Genomic DNA, 10106 nt, shown 5'->3' on the forward strand with positions numbered 1-10106 from the left:
CCCAAAAACTCATCCAAGCCAGACCTCTCAGCAACTCTGACCCTTCTGAAAAAAAAACAAGCACAACGTAAACTTGTTAAAGGAGCATTACAATTAGATTTGTTACCCTTCCCCTTATAAGGAAGGAAGGAATAGAATTTTAAAAAGTGTACATTAAGCTGGAACCCTGATCAGGAGACACACACACACAAACAAACAATGAGTTTGCTTGATATTGAGCCAAACAAATGGATCCCACTTTCCAGCTCTTGAGCCACAGACCTGCGTGTTATGACACTTCATTCACACCTAAGTTGTTTTTGAAAGTGTGGAAGGTGTGTGCCTCCAGCACCCTTTCAGACAGAGTCCCACACCACCTCCCAACTCAAGGTGAAATAATTTCTCAACTAACCCGAAATCTCTTACCAATGACTTGAAATTCAAGTACCTTGATGATAGACAAAGGTCTCTTCTCTATTCATTCCACCCAGACCCTCTGTCTGGAGTCACACGTAGGCTTGGCAAGGAAAGGATGGCTGTTTCCTTCCCTAAAGGGCATGAGTGAACCAGGTGGATTTTTCCTGACGCTTGACAATGGTTTCACGGTCATCATTAGACCCCTAAATTTCCCCTCTTCTAAAATTCTCTGCCCAAAGAAGATCCCCACAAAATCTCCTCTGCACAGGGTGACATGACGAGTTGATGCAATTTTTAAACAGCAGTTTGGACACAGAACGGGACCTCAGTAAATGCTCAGTGTCCATCAGAACAGAAGTGAAAAATCTTGGGTGGGCCCATAAATAACTGTGGTGGTGTGAACTTCAATAAAGTTAACGTCATCCACAAAAAAAAAAGCAGCAACTCCACAAAACGTGATCATACTATCAAGATTCCAGAATCGTTTTGACTTATTTTTTGAGAACACAAAATTTGTGATCTGACACAAGTGGCGGTTTGATGTTGCAACTCTGGAGTAGAGATAATATTGAGCAAAGGCTATGGAGAGCAAGGTCCTTCCACTATATCTGCTCAAGGACATGAAACTCAACCCCAATCTGACTTCATTCCATGATGTAATGGATACTTTCCAAAAATGCATTTTCTACCAAGTGACCAGGAAGAAATTACATTGCCACGACATTGATAAAAGGATTTGGTGCATAAGTCCTTCCAAACGTGTTTTACAGAGTCAGCAGCAATTTGTGGTGCTGCATAAATATTCCAACTGCAGCCCTGCCCCTAGCATCCTCACCTCAAAATGTCATGGCTCACTGACTTCTCTGACCATGTCAGTTGCTCCCACTACGCCCCTCATGTCCACTAACCCAAAGCCAAACTTGATCTCAAATTAACCCCTGCCCTCGCGCCGAACACAGACGCAGCTGCACCTTAATTTCTTCTCCAAGATTATCTTGTCCACGGCACTAACTGTCTGCAAACTCGATTTATTCCTTCTCACCTCCCGACCTTGTAAGTTCAGTATTGTTGTGTTGCCTCCCACATCCCACAGAACTTTGAAACTATCAAGTTTGCACTCCCATCAATGTTTCAAAATGGCCCTGATTCAAGTTAAAATATTTTTATGACTGCAAGAAACAGGAAACTATTTTTCCTTGTTCTTACTGATCTTTTTGCATCAGCTTTTGACACAGCTGACCACACCTGATCCTGAAATATCTCTCCACTGTGATTCAGCTGTGTATTGCTGCTACACCTGATTGCACTTGTCTGTGCTATTTTTCACTTCAATGTTGCTCCTCACAAATGCAATCTGAAAAACCCGATGCTCACATACACTGGCAACACCCAATTTCATGGTGAGGGGCCTGATTTTCTAAGGACTGGCAATTGCTACTCCAGGTGTTCGTTTACATCAGAGTTGGGAGCTTTATATTTTGAGGGGGGGTGTGGAATTCAACTCCATTGGCAATACAGAGATGTATTTCCTGGGGCAGCACAGTGGCTAGCACTGCTGCCTCACAGAACCAGGGTCCCAGGTTCGATTCCAGCCTTGGGTGACTGTCTGTGTGGAGTTTGCACATTCTCCCCGTGGCTGCATGGGTTTCCTCCAGATGCTCAGGTTCTCTCCCACAGTCCAAAGATGTGCAGGTCAGGTGAATTGGCCATGCTAAATTACACCATAGTGTTAGGAGCATTAGTCAGAGGGAAATGGGTCTGGGTAGGTTATTCTTCAGAGGGTCGGTGTGGACTGGTTGGGCCGAAGGGCCTGTTTCCACACAATTATCTGTCTCACAATTCATTTGAAGAGGAGAACTATTTAAACATTTTCACAGGACTCAGCTATCCTATCCTGAACTGTAATGTTTGACAGTCATTTTGATGTGTTGTCATACCATAAGTACACTAGTGTGATGAGTGTGTGCAGGGAAAATAAGGTACTATATGGGTGGAGGGTAAGTTCACAGGAGGATAGGGTGACAGCTAAGTCAAACACTATTTGCGGGTACATTAAGGGTGCCAAGGTTCAGACATCTGCTGCACAGGACTTGAAGAGTCAAGTTGGTGTGCCGACGGAGTGAGGAGGATAGCACCAGCAGGATAGGATCAGTCAGGGTCAGGTCCTGAGAGTGACAGATACAAGGATAATTTCTGGTCAGGTCCCAATGGCAGAATTGAGTTGAGTCACATCATTTGGAGGGGGTAGGGGAGGTATGCAGTATTTATTTGAATCTGGCAAAGGGAAGGCAAGGTGGGCATGTCAGGTCTCATCTTCCATTCTTGGCTGAGATGGGATGATGGGGGCAAAGATGAAGTGGTGTGAGAGAGGTGGAGTTGGAAGGTGAGAAAAGCACGCATGGAAGTCTGTTGAATAATTGCTCAGACTGCAAAACACATCATCTACTCCCTAACTTTTCCTGAGTAGCGTTTTTTTAAACAAAGGAGAGGTTAAAAATGTCAGCAAATACTTCCACCAGCTGGTCTGCACAAAATCCGAGGGCATGGCTGGGGGGTCCATCTGGGCCAGTCGCTTGTTTTGGGTTTACTGTCAAGACGAGCGATCTGACATGCAGTGGTGGGTCCGGGGCTGTAGGGTAGGTGACATCACGCCAGGAGCATTCCGCTTGAACTGAGTATGAAACCTTTGAGTGTATTCATGTGTTTTTGACCATTATTTTGGTCTGTTTTGTGGCTCATTCTCATCACATATAAGACACTCCAAAACTACATGTGTGTTATTTTGTTTTGGCAAACGCAGTTTTTGCATGGTTTCACCTTGGGCAAGAAATTGAATTGCTTCCTGTTCACTAATGACATAATTTCCTCTTGATGCTGTTTCCAAACTTGTCTTCGGCTCTATTTCACTTTCATTTGTGTTAAATCGTTGCAGAAGGACTTGGGTGGTGTAGTGGTAATAATGCTCTCCCTGAAGCAGAAGGTCCTGGTTCAAGTCACACCTGCTTCACAGGTATGCCAAAGCATCTTTGACCAGGTTGACTGGAAATATCTAGGGTCTTCTGTAATATGTAGCTCGTCTGTGCTCCAATTACAATGTCGTCACAAATCTATCCTGCTTTCAATCCTCCCTCAGCACAATAGGTAGACTAGATCGCAAGGTTAGATCACATGGAATACAGAGAGAACTAACCGTTTGAATACAGAACTGGCTCAAAGGAAGACGACAGAGGGTTGGGGGAGAATTGCCTTTCAGACAAAAAGAAAGTGAAGACTGCAGCTGCTGGAGATTAGAAGAGAGAGTGTGGTACTGAAAAAACCACAGCAGGTCATGCAGAATTCCAAGGAGGAAAATCAACATTCCGGGCAAAAGCCTTTCATGGGGAATAAGGCTTGTAAAGAACTTTCCATGCATACCTTCCAAAACCTCTCCCCTCTCACTTTGGACTTGTTACCCCTCGTACTTGAGTTCCGCACTCTGGGGGGAAAAAAATGTTCTTGCTATCCACCCTGTCTGTACCTCATGATTTTATAGGTCTCAATCAGGTCCCCCCTCAACATCCCACTTTCTAATGAAAACAATTCTGATCTATTTAGCCTCTCTTAATAGTTAGCACCCTCCATACCAGGCAACATCTTGGTGAACCTCCTCTGCACCCTCTCCAAAGCATCCACATCCTTTTAATAATGTGGCAACCAGAACTGTACGCAGTATTCCAAATGCAGCCGAACCAAAGACCGACACAACTTTAACATGACCTGCCAATCTTGTACTCAATATCCCATCCAATTGAGGAAAGCATGCCATATGCCTTATTCACCAATTTACAGATCTGCATTGCCACCTTCAGGGGACAATGGATCTGAACACCCAGATCTCTCTGTCAATTTTCCCTCGGACTTCTCCATTTACCATATAGTTCACTCTAGGATTGGATCTTCCAAAATGCATTGCCTCACATTTGCCCGGATTGAATTCCATCTGCCATTTCTCTGCCCATCTCTCCAATCTATTTATATTCTGCTGTATTCTCTGACAGTCCCCTTCACTATCTGCTACTCCACCAATCTTGGTGTCATCAGCAAACTTGCTAATCAGGCAACCGATGCGTTCCTCCAAATCATTTACATAAATCACAATCAACAGTGCTCCAGACATGGATCCCTGTGGAACACCGCTGGTCACAGGTATCCATTTTGAGAAACTCCCTTCCACGACTACTCTGTCTCCTGTTGTCCAGCCAGTTCTCTATCCATCTCACGAGAACATCCGGGACCCTATTTGACTTCACTTTCTCCACCAGCCTACCATGGGTAACCTTATCAAATTCCTCAATAAAATCCATGTTTATGACATCGAAAGCCCCCCCCCCCCCCCCCCAATCAGCTTTGTCACCTCCACAAAGAATTCTATTAGGTTTGTAAGATATGACCTTCCCCGCACAAAACCATGCTGCCCATTTTCTTTTGAATGTAAATAGTTCCTAAGCCTCAGCATATTGAGCAGCTTCCCTCCCACTGATGTCAGGCTCACCGGTCTATAATTACCTGGAGTATCCCCGCTACCCTTCTTAAATAAGGAGGGAACATTAGCAATTCTCCAGCCCTCTGGGACCTCACCCATGTTCAAGGATGCTGCAAAAATATCTGTTAAAGCCCCAGCTCTTTCCTCTCTCTCTTCCCTCAGTAACCTGGGATCGATCCCATCTGGGCCTGGGGACTTGTCTATCCCTAATGCTTTTTAGAATAGGACCAGGGATAATTGAACAGTTAGAATGAGAACAGCCACACCACCAGCATGGAGAGACTGCCCAAAAAAATAGCTCTCTGAAAGGTACCTCTATCAATCAGTGACCTGGGAAACAGAAATCCCAAAGAAGAAAAGACGACCAAGGAAGAGAAGACTTTACGCCTGGGTGGTTTTGAAAACTTGAATTTTTGGTAAACCTTAATTGGCAGTTTTGTTGGATTGGTATTATACATGGGAAGGTAAAAGATAGCTAAGAGGAAGGAGTTGAAAATAGTTGCTAGTTAATTATTCTCTGTTATACTTTAAGAAATAAAGTTGCTACTTACATTTCAAATAGTTATTGGCCCCTCGAATTGTCACAGATTACTGCACAGGATAAGTCTTTCCTGTGTTGCTGGTTTAAGTTAAACAGGAGGGCTTACCTAGTGAGGTGATCAACAGCCAAAGGAAAGAGGACAGTGTGCAGTTTGGGGTGATGAAGCTCAAGAGATAAAATGGACACCACTCCTTTTCAACTTAAGATAATTCGATTTGTGGTTTACTGGTCAAGTTATACTTGGGATGTGATCAAGAGCCAGTCTTCAAAATCAGAGGTGGTGGATCCCCAGCTTTGACTGTTTTCTGGCACATGATTGGGATTTCATATTGACCAGCACAGCAGAGATCTCTTTCGGTACTTGTATAAACATCGTGGATAGATTTCCAAGTATGGTCAATGGCAAAATTGAAACCCACCATCATCCTATCATTAAAAAACATTTTCAAGTGATCAGTTTCAATGTACTTACATGTACAGCAAAGAAAGCAGACAGGAGATCCCATGTGCCAGCACATGCAATTTTTCTTCCTGTTGCACATAACAGTGATTGACACTTGCCCTCAAACTGTTCAGAATAGAGAAGCAGTGCTGTGGACAAAACCTTCCATCAAAATAGGAATACTGTCAGTCACAACTCTAGTCTTGCTAAAGGTAAAAATTTTCATGGCGAGGAATAATCTTCACTGCAAGTATTTAAGACATAGGGCCCATTAGTGACAGGTTACTAGAGTACTCCTTTAATGGTAACGACAGTCAGAGATTGACTGTAACTCCTGTCCAATTGCGGAGTGACATCATTAGATTCAGAATAGAAATAAACAAAGTGGCCTCAAATGAAAATTAATTAATTTTCAATGGATTGGTTAGGGTGCTGGGAAGATAACTGGACAGAAAAGCTTGGTAGATCTTTGCACAGAACAGTATCTGCACAGTAGCTCAGTGGTTAGTACTGCAGCCTCACAGTGCCAAGGACCCAGGTTCGATTCCAGCCTCAGGCAATTGCCTGTGTGGAGTTTGCACATTCTCGCCGCGTCTGCGTCATTTTCCACGGGGTGCTCTGGTTTCCTCCCACAGTCCAAAGATATGGAGATCTGGTGAATTAGCCATGCTAAATTGGCCATAGTTTTAGGTGCATTAGTCAGAGGGAAATGGGTCTGAGTGGGTTACTTTTCGGAGGTTCAGTGTGGACTTGTTGAGCCAAAGAGCCTGTTTGTACACTGTAGGGAATCTAATCTAATCTAACATGCTTCCCAATCCATCCTCTTCTCCCCTGAGATAGTGTATCTTAGGGGAGAAAGAGAACAGCAGAGCAGAAAACAAGTAGCAGGCCAGCATGAAGGAATGCTGTCCCAATTCTCCAAAACTAATCGCATTCCACTCCAAGTGCGATCCATTTATTTTGGATACAGCCTTGTTGTTCTGTGTTAGTCATGTGAACTTTATATTATAAACAGGTCTGGAGAAGCCATTTGAAAATCTCTTGTCAACAGTCGATCTCAGCTGAAGCTCAATGTGTGCCCCTGTTCTTCAAGAGAAGAAACATGCAACAATTTGCTTTTATCGACCTCGCACATATTGCACCTCAGTTTCTATTACACATTAAAAGTAGCATAAAAATTCTTCCATCATATTACTTTAAAACATTGATGAGGATTACAGTGGTTAAAAAAATAAATATTTAAAGCAGAGAAAGTTAAACATAAAAGATAAAGGACTACAGGGAGAAACCAGATTTTTGGGATTAATTTTTGAAAGAATTGTTCATCAATTGGCACAGAACCAACAGGCATGTCTTTCTTCTCAGGGATGAAAAGAAGAGGTGCATATTGTAGTGTATGCCTTATGATCTGCATTTGGGGTGATACGCAGCTGATCCTGAACTAGACTCACACCACTTCCTATTCTCAACTATCCTCACCCTAGCTTCTAATCTTCAGATAATTCTTTACCTAAGGATTTAAACAATACCTGTTACATGGGTTATCACTGTGCTGCTTAGAGCATTATTAAGTGTTTTTTTTAAGGTTTTTTAAATTTTTTTTTATAAGTAGACATATCAAGTGAACAGTATGTTTCCTGATTTCAGCATCTTGATGATAGTTCATGTAAGCATGTACAGACAACACATCTTGGGTTGAAACTGAGATTTGATTTTGTGTGTTAAATTTAGGTTTTTCCCTGCTGATTAAATCTCTATTGCAAGCTAAGGCTAAGAAACAATGTTTTGGAATTATCCTTCTCCACACGCTTCAAGTTGTTTAGAATTAGTTCAGTGAAACTAATGGAAGCATGCTTAAGTTCGGCTTCTCCATTATTTTAGAGACCAAGTTTAAACACCCACTTGTTTCAGCCCTCTGTATGCAAGTTGATCAAGATTGAACATGTCCTCTGATATATTGATTGCACTCTCATGCGTTGTGGATAAGCCCAAGCACGACCAAGCAGGAGGTCTGTCAACTATGGATAGCTAGCCAGTTCAACTCCACCTTCTCCGTACTCCATTCACCCAAGTTGAGACCTGCCTCTTTGGGTTATAGCTATAGGGGATTCTGAAATGAATCAAGTCTTCACAGTTTGGAGGTGAGATCATTCCAGTGTATGTCGGCCAACTGGATTGAAGTGTACACTCGTGTTAAAAGACTGCAACATACTGCACTTTCATGAATGAATACATGCAGTCACAAGCAGTTTCTGAAACTGCACAAGGGAACCCACCTTGGTCACCTCCTCTCTTTCTGTTGGCTATGTTCTTTATACTTGAATTGTTGGAACCACTGCTGTTCGTGGTCAGACAACAGCAGCGCTGAAAACACTGAAGCTACAATCAAGTCTAATCTCTATTAATACATGTTGAGTATTATTAACATCATACCTGCTGATGGCCAACCATCCTCTTAAACAGCTGCAATTCTTACCTAGCTGTTTCTCTTAGTACTATTCTCATTATTTCCAGGCACTCTGACCAAATTATCAAGTACCAGCACAGTGAACTAGGTCTAAGTCAGCAGGATGTGAAGATGATGGGGTCCCCTTGCACCTACTGCCCTTTTGAGTGCAGCTGCACTGTGGATCAGGGGTGGTAGACAAACTGTGACCATCATACAACTTTCATGCAATAAATCAATGTTTTCAAAACTGATGATTGGGATGTTGAAGAAGCAAACTGCCTTGTCTGAGATGATGCTGAGTTCCTTGAGTGCTGTTGCAGTTACAACCACCAAGGTGATGATCTCATCACACTGCTGAACTAGGCCTTGAAAAGGCATTACAGACTTGAGCCTCTCCCTTCAACACCAAACTAAAACTATTCTGGAGACTGCAAATAATAATTTTGGCTACAATTGTCATTTATACACAATAGTTAACCTAATAACACATGGTGAAACACACATTCAACTCACATTTGGGCTGAGGGATGCACTAACATGTCAAAATCAATGTTCCCATTTGAAGTCCAACTTAACAGTGAGAACCAGGTTGCAGTATTGAGAACTTCCTCTTGGCAGCAGAGCATCTTGTTGCCCGATGGTCAGCTGAAGTGACATCTGTATCTAATGTTCTGCATGTTTGTGACACCTCACATACGCTCTGAACTTGGCACAACCTCTCATTCTACTTTAGAACATGGTTTGATTGTAGCTAATACCTCTGTGCAATGCAGAGTCAAGTGGTTTTCACCAGTTCAAGTGCAGATGTCAAAAACCTATTAACGAGTACAGTGGGAACTTGCTTAGAGCTTACCAAAGTCTTCAACATCTGTCGAGTCCCAAATTATCCAGGACACAAAATCAGTTTTCTTTAAATTGGCAATCTGAATCCTCACCTTCCAAAATTCAGATTGCAAGTTGGTCTGAATCTGTGAAGATTAAAAAATTGTTTCCAGAAAGCAGTTCCTAAAAATCATACAAGACTGAAAGCAGAATTCATGTGCATCATGTCAAAGCAAAGGTCTGACAAGGTAAAAGGCAACTTCAGGCTTTCAATAAGTTAAGTGATTGTAGTTTGAGATTCACCTCAAGAATTGAACTGGTTTAACATTAAGAATTTTCTTCAGACTTAAAAGCAACCTTCACTCTCATTGAAACAAAGACAGAAAACAAGATCAGACAACAAAGAACACCTGTCAATTTGATCCCACTAGGACACTTGCAGATCTGCATGGAGGTTCAGTAGCAGCACAAATAACGTTGGAGTTATTTCACCAGGTTATTCACCCAGTGATGAAAAAGCCATTCCATCACCAGCAACTCAGGGTGGTGGCAGGGGGTGTGGGTGTTCTCTCTCTTTATGTCTCTACAACATGTTATTGCCAAGTCAGACAAGAGGTACCCAGGATCTTGGGAACAGTAACGGAAGGATCACGAAATGAGAATTGAAGAAACATTAATGACAATTTATGACACCAAGTGTGCAAAGCATTCAGGAGAAGGGAGCAAGTGGAGAAGCAAATTTACAAGATGTGACCCCTGGTCAGGCTTCAGGTCTGACAGCAGTCTCAATCAAAGAATAGTCAGTTGGATCTGTGCTTCAGACAATATGCACTGCCATTTCTGACCAATTCTAGAATAGTTTTAAAAAAATCATGTATATGTTCTTTAATAGCAAAGAAAATGCTGCAGCATTGAATTCTGGACAAATGGTTGA

This window comes from Chiloscyllium punctatum, chromosome 35, assembly GCF_047496795.1.
Source record: "Chiloscyllium punctatum isolate Juve2018m chromosome 35, sChiPun1.3, whole genome shotgun sequence".
NCBI classification, from domain to species: domain Eukaryota; kingdom Metazoa; phylum Chordata; class Chondrichthyes; order Orectolobiformes; family Hemiscylliidae; genus Chiloscyllium; species Chiloscyllium punctatum.